The following is a 7859-nucleotide window of genomic DNA, read 5'->3' on the forward strand; positions in this document are numbered from 1 at the left end:
TAGGATATTAGTTTACCTACACAAAATTAGTTTTGTTTACACTACATTAGATATGTAAACGCTACATTAATTATGATTACACAACATTAAAAGTGTGCCTACACTACATTAGATATGTCTACATAACACTAATTATAACTACACAACATATTAAAGTGCGCTTACACCACATTACATAGCTACATTTACATTACATTACATCAAATAATAATAATAATAATAATAATAGAAACAATAACATTAATTAGTCATTTACAGAATAAAATAATTTTAGATCAAATAGATTACAATGATTCAAATTTTATATGAAATAAAAAATAACAATAATAGTTTGAAACTTACCATTTGCTAATAACTAATCATTAATTATTAAACCATTAATGAGTATGAGTTACAAAATAAAATACTTTATGTTTTACTAATATACCCTTGCATATAAATAATCAAAATATAAAAAAGAAATTATGTGATTGGTTAGAATCTCTTCTCACGCTTCTCGTAATAAGAAACACATCTGAAATGAACCTAATCATATATATATATATATGCAAAGTATAAAATAAAAACTCACTTGAGTTGTGAAAACCCTATGTAACATCGTTTTTTTATTTTATTTTTTCGTTACATGTAATATATGTTATTACATTTAATACAAAACATCGAAAACATAAAAAAAATGTTTTGCTATTTTTTTTTACATTTTTTTACTAATTTTTATTTATGTTTTCATGAGAGAGAAAGTGTAAATTAACTTTAACATTTTTTTATTAACTTTAATTGTGAAGCACAAGATTTAATCTTTAATTAAAAACAAGTGGTTGAGAATGGGTTTCTAAAATTTTCATAACTCAAGTGGGTTTTTATTCTACCCTAACCCTATATATATATATATATAATAGATATAGATTTAGATATTTTTATTTGTGTTTGTCTTTAAAGCCGCCATCATCGTTTGCAATTTGTTGTCAAAATTCAAGATATCAGTTTGCAGATCCGTGCTCAAGGTTCAATATGAAATCATAAAACCATCCAGATTAGTTCTTGGTTTGGTTTTACGATCGATTATTTTTCTCAACTTTTGATTGCCAGCCGGTTTAAAAAATTTCAAAATGTAAGAACAGTTTGATATGCAGTTTGTGCTGAAAACCGGTTGTATAAACCAGACTTGACCTTAAGATTTAGTTATAAATTAAAAAAAAAGTGATTCGTTACCTAGAATATTTAGGCCAATAAACGAACTGATCGAGCACGAGCATGGGCATGTTCGTGTTCGTTCTTTTAACTTTAGACGAACTCAAACTTGACCTCGAACACTTAAACAAACATAAAATATATGTTCGTGTTCGTTTGTTTAAAAAGTGGGCATGCTCGTGCTCATTCATGTTTGTTCTTTAAAAACTCAATGAACAGTTGGTGAGCATAAACAAACTCTTATATGAACAAAAACAAACACTTAAATAAGCATAAACGAACACTTAAACGAACATATATGAACACTAAATGAACACAAACGAACATAAATGAACAGTCATTAACTACATAATTCATCCAAAAATTACATCGAAATTGTTGTTTACGAGTACATGAAAAGAATCCATCAAGATTCTATCAAAAAGTTTATCATGATTCCAACAAAAAAAAATCAACCGTTCATCGTTGTTTCATCCAAAACGTGTTATCCAAAGTCTTCCATCCATGTTAAACCTATAATAAAAAAGAGATATATGAAACGCATGCTATTGTTGGTTCTAATGTACATATTTTATTTACGAAAGCAATAACACAATAATTAAATACTTCACCATAATTTTCATTCAAGCATGATATATGCAATTTCACCATTTTCCTATAGTTAGCAATGAAAAAATATTTTAGTAGTAAAATAATAATGAGATTATAGTTGAAAGAATAAGCAAATCACCTTGGTTTTCTTTTTATGTAAATCCATAATCACGACGATACCAATCAGCTCCACAAACAAGCGTATCTATCATCTTCGTTCCATGAACGATGTGGCCAATAACCCTCCCACCAGCGCTAAAAGCTGATTTGGAAGCAACAGTTGTTATCAGAAAAGATAAGATATCAGCCGTCATTTTAGGCAAAATTCTATACTTGTGTCTATTCTCCTTCCACTATTTCAATGCATCAAAATTTGTATCAGCCTCACACAAGTATATTCCTTCATCTAATAAGTGGCTAACCCTGAGTTCATGCGTTCAACAGTATTAATACTTCTCATATGTTGGGCAAACTTAGTGATACCAGTGTTCCTACTAAATCGAGAAGTAGTGAAGCTAGAGCTGTTAGAAGTACTAGCCCTGATCCCGCTTCCACTATTGGATTGAATAGTATTGGATTCTTTATGCGCCTCAACAAATTCTTCAAACAAATCCTCTAAAGCATCACGAACAACTTGAGCTTCTACTTCCCATAACCTTCCTAATATATTATCTTGTAAGAAAAAATGATTAACTCCATTTTATATCTAGGGTCCCAAACAGCACCAAAAGAAATCAACATATAAGAAGAACCCCTCGAATTTTCTTTTCATCTTAAGTGCCATTGAATTCATGCAATCACCCTCCTTTAAAGCTACTTTATCCAATACTTCCTTTATAACATATAACTCACTGAGAATTAAATCAGAAGTTGGATACTCGGAACCTACAAGATTAAAACATAATTAAGCATGAGGGAAAAAAATGCAAGAATCCTCTTTTTCTAGAACATAACTTAATTGATGTTAGGTCGCAATTGAGCAGGTCGAGCAAGTTCGAATTGATGTAACATGAGTTAGTAGATGATTTTGTTAGTACCATCAAACAAAATCCAATTTAATTGTTTACTTATTCAATTTCCATGAGTGAATTTTCAAGTTGGGTATCTTTCTTGGACGAGACATCAAGTACATGTATCTTTACCTATTAACCAATTTTTAAATATCCCTTGGCCCGCACGTCCTGACACAAGGCTAGAATTCTAGCTCTTTCAGAGAGGTATCAAATAAAATATTTAAATATGCAAAAATATATTTTCACCCTACATAACCATCACATCAGTCATTATATTGACATGATGTTCAAAAAAAATGATGCTATTATCTGTTATTGAGAACGCTTACCTGAAATTATTTTCGTAGCTTCGTTGAAGAGTGAAAGGAATGAGCAGACACTGTCGACTTTATCCCAGTCATCGCTACTTGGCAATGTCTTGTATGTACTTTATCGATCGGCATAATTAACAAAAACTTTTTTAAATTCCAAGGCCGTAGATAACATAGCATAAGTTGCATTCCACATATTACTAACATCCAAGATAAGTTCAACTGTAATTGTTTGGTGAGCTCTCTAAAGATATTTAATCGTCCGAAGAGGAACCCACATGTTTCACGCTCTCACGAACTTTGTGAATTATATGTTGAATTTCTTATTGGTCGTCTTGTACTAACAAGTTGAGAATGTGCGCACAACAGCGAACATGGAACAATTTCCCATCGAGCTTCTACTTCCCACAAACCTTCAGAATATATTATCTTGAAAGAAAAATTGATTAACTTCATTTTCTATCTAGGGTCCAAAATAGCACCAAAAGAAACGCCAATACTTATCAAAATTTCCTTTCATCTTAAGGGCCATTGAATTCATGCAATCACCCTTCTTTAAAGCTACTTTATCTATTGCTTCCTTTATAACATATAACTCACTGAGAAATAAATTAGAAGTTGGATACTCGAAACCTACAAGATTAAAAAATAATTAAGCATGAGGGAAAAAATGCAAGATTCCTCTTTTTCTAGAACATAACTTAATTGATTTCGGGTTGCAAATAAGCAGGTCGAGCAAGTTCGAATTGATGTAACATGAGTTAGCACACGATTTTGTTAGTACCATCCAACCGAATCCAATTTAATTGTTTACTTATTCAATTTCAATGAGTGAATTTGCAAATTGGGTATCTTTCTTGGGCGAGACATCAAGTACATGTATCTTTACCTATTAACCAATTTTTAAATGTCCCTTGGCCCGCACGTCCTGACACAAGGTTAGAATTCTAGCTCTTTCAGAGTGGTATCAAATAAAATATTTAAATATGTAAAAAATATATTTTCACCCTACATAACCATCACATCAGTCATTATATTGACATGATGTTCAAAAAAAATGATGGTATTATCTGTTATTGAGAACGCTTACCTGAAATTATTTTCGTAGCCTCGTTGAAGAGTGAAAGGAATGAGCAGACACTGTCGAATTTATCCCAGTCATCGCTACCTGGCAATGTCTTGTATGTACTTTCACGGTCGGCTTAATTGACAAAAGCTTTTTTAAATTCCAAGGCCGTAGATAACATAGCATAAGTTACATTCCACCAAGTGATAACATCCAAGATAAGATGCTTATCTTTCAGCTGTAATTGTTTGGTGAGCTCACTAAAGAGATGCAATCGTCCCAGAGAGGCACCCATATGTTTCACGATCTCACGAACTTTGTGAATTATATGTTGAATTTCTTATAGGCCATCTTGAACTAACAAGTTGAGAATGTGTCCACAACAGTAAACATGGAACAATTTCCCATCGAGCTTCTACTTCCCATAAACCTTTAAAATATGTTATCTTTTGAAAGAAAAATTGATTAACTCCATTTTATATCTAGGGTCCAAAATAGCACCCGAAGAAATCAACAGAAGAACCTCAATACTTATCAAAATTTCCTTTCATCTTAAGGGCCATTGAATTCATGTAATCACCCTCCTTTAAAGCTACTTTGTCCAATGCTTCCTTTATAACATATAACAAACTGAGAAATAAATTAGAAGTTGGATACTCGGAACCTACAATATTAAAAAGTAATTAAAATAAAATATCCAAATATGTAAAAAAAATATATTTTCACTCTACAAAACCATCACATCAGTCATTATGTTGACATGCTATTAAAAAAATGATGGTATTATCTATTATTGAAAACGCTTACTTGAAATTATTATGGTAGCCTCGTTGAAGAGTGAAAGTAATGAGCATACACTGTCGACTTTATCCCAGTCATCGCTACTTGGCAATGTCTTGTATGTACTTTCACGATCGGCATAATTAACAAAACCTTTTTTAAATTCCTAGGCCGTAGATAACATAGCATAAGTTACATTCCACCAAGTAGTAGCATCCAAGATAAGATGCTTATCTTTAAACTGTAATTGTTTGGTGTGCTCAGTAAAGAGATGCAATCGTCTCAGAGAGGCACCCACATGTTTCACGCTCCCATGAACTTTGTGAATTATATGTTGAATTTCTAATAGACCGTCTTGAACTAACAAGTTGAGAATGTGCCCACAACAATGAACACGAAACAATTTCCCATCGAGAGGAAGTTTCTTTTGATGATTTAAATTTTCCAACTGCATTCGAGCTACCGCATCATTACTCTTGGCATTGTCAACAGTCAACGTAGCCACCTTCATCTCAATATTCCAATATTTTAAACAGTTAAATAAGCAATCATAGATATTTACTCCGGTATACGGCAGAGGCACGTCTACAAAACTCAATATGTATTTATGAATATCAAAATCCGTGTCTACAAAATGGCATGTAACTACCATGTGATGTATATTCTAAAGAGATGTCCACATGTCAGTTGTGATACTCACACGCTTGACATTGTTCAACATTTTTCGAATTCTTTCTTTACAAGATCGTAAGTAGAAATACAATCTTGTCGAGCTGATGCACGTGAGATCTTTTCAAATTCTGGATTAGCTTCCTTAATCAACACGTTAAACAACTCATACTCAACAAAATTAAACGGTAGTTCATGCACCATAATCATATGAGATGTAACCTCCCACATCTTAGCATCGCCAAACTTTCAGTTTTGGACCATTAATGAAGAACCTGATGCATTTCTAGAAGATGCATTTAACTTTAGTTGTCCTTTAACATCGGCTTTTAATTTCGGACAATAATTGTCCATGTGCCTAATTAATGATGTGGTGGAACTATCCTTAGGCACCTTCATTTTTTCATTACAATGCACACATTGATGGAGTTTAGTTCCAACAGCAGCAGTTATTTTACGAAAATGATCCCAGGCGCGTGATGTCAACTTTCTTTTCCGCTTAGTGTAATGCGCTTCAACTTTATCATTGTTTTCTTCCTCTTCTACCAAGTTATTTTCTTAAGTTTCATTCACATTCTCTTCTTCATCATTAACTATTAAAACATCATCGCTACTAGGTGCCTTTTTCAACATTGCGGTATCCGCACTTTCTTGAAATTCTGTAACATTCGAACCAAGTCTAGACATCACTCAAGTCTCAATTGATAACCTAACACAAAAAAAGAAAAACCTTACAAAGTCAGATAATGATTCAAATAACATAGTTTTTTTATATACAAAACTATATTGCATTAAACACTCATGGAACAAACAAGCAGAGTTGGTTCACAATGTTGGATTACTTGTGTATTTTTATCACAAAGAGAATACAATTTAACCAAACTATTTAAACTACTTGGCTTAGAACTATTTCACTTGAACTACGAACCTACTAGGCTTAGTATTATTTCAAATTTCAACCTAAGATGCAATATTAACAAAATTAATATCTTTGAAACTATCTAGATTTAGACAGTAAGCATGTTCATGTTCACACTAGGAAGAATATATATTCTCATCTAGATTAGGAACAATATGAAAATCATTAAAAAAATTAGGAAGAATATGAAAATCATTAAAAAAATTAGGAAGAAAAATGCCAAAAACTTACTTTACAGTGCCGGATCTGGAGAATAAGAGGTGCAAGAGCATAGAGAGCTGTAGATGGTGGCGATTGGCGAAAGAAGAGAGTCGGATCCGGAGAACCAGAGATGATATGATCTTGTGACTTGTGAGAGAACGGCTGGTAGGTTTACTGATTTAGATTAGAAAGTTTACTATTTAGATTAGAAATATGGATGTGAGAATGAGATATTAACCTATTACGAGTTATTTAAAGATTGAAAATTGATACGTATTAAAACTAGTCAATTAGATTAGATATTAGTTACTTTAAAAAATATATACACACATTAATTAATATCTATGCTGTCGATATCGTCAATATATCACCGATATATCAGTGATATATCGGTTATCGATCCCTTGGCGATATATAAGTCAAAATATCGGTTCAGAATATCGGTACTGATAATATCAACGATATTGACCGTTATTTGACCAATTTTGGGCTAATATTTGGCCGATATATCACTGATATTTGCGATATCAGTGAATATCAGTGTTTTAAGTCTTAACTATCAAGTTTTAGTGTTCAATCTTAAGTCTTAATCAATTCTTACTTGTTACGATTGTTAGTGTTTCGTAATTTCCAAAAGGTTAATTTGTTAATGGAAGGAGACTATACTAAATTATTAGTGTTAAATTGCTATATATATATGAATTTTACATGATATTAAAATTACCGATGTCCTACCGATATCTCACTGCAATAACTGATATATCAGATATCGGTCCTTGACCGATATCCGATATTTTTCAGCATTAACTGCTTACATTAATATATAATTTATAAAATGCAAATATTGATTATAAACGAGCACTTAAACGAAAATAAACGAACGTTAACGAACATAATTGAACGAACGAAACGTGTGTTCATGTTCGTTCGTTTAATTAAACGAACACAATTTTTTGTTCATGTTGGTTTGTTTAATAAATAAATGAACATAAACGAACTTCACGTATAACGGTTCATGAATAGTTCATCGAACGTTCAGTTCGTTTACAGGCCTAAGAATCTTTTCTCAATCAATTTTTTTTTTCTTTTTAAAAAAGAAAGAAAGAAAAAAAATTAAT

General features: G+C 31.8%; 1 pseudogene; it reads right to left on the reverse strand.

Moving 5' to 3' along the window:
• Positions 1-2135: 2135 nt before the first annotated feature.
• Positions 2136-6308, reverse strand: LOC143545450 (zinc finger BED domain-containing protein RICESLEEPER 1-like; annotated as a pseudogene).
• Positions 6309-7859: the final 1551 nt, after the last annotated feature.

This window comes from Bidens hawaiensis, unplaced genomic scaffold, assembly GCF_021521415.1.
Source record: "Bidens hawaiensis isolate Kalapana, Puna unplaced genomic scaffold, B.hawaiensis_p1.1 tig00013977_1, whole genome shotgun sequence".
NCBI lineage: Eukaryota > Viridiplantae > Streptophyta > Magnoliopsida > Asterales > Asteraceae > Bidens > Bidens hawaiensis.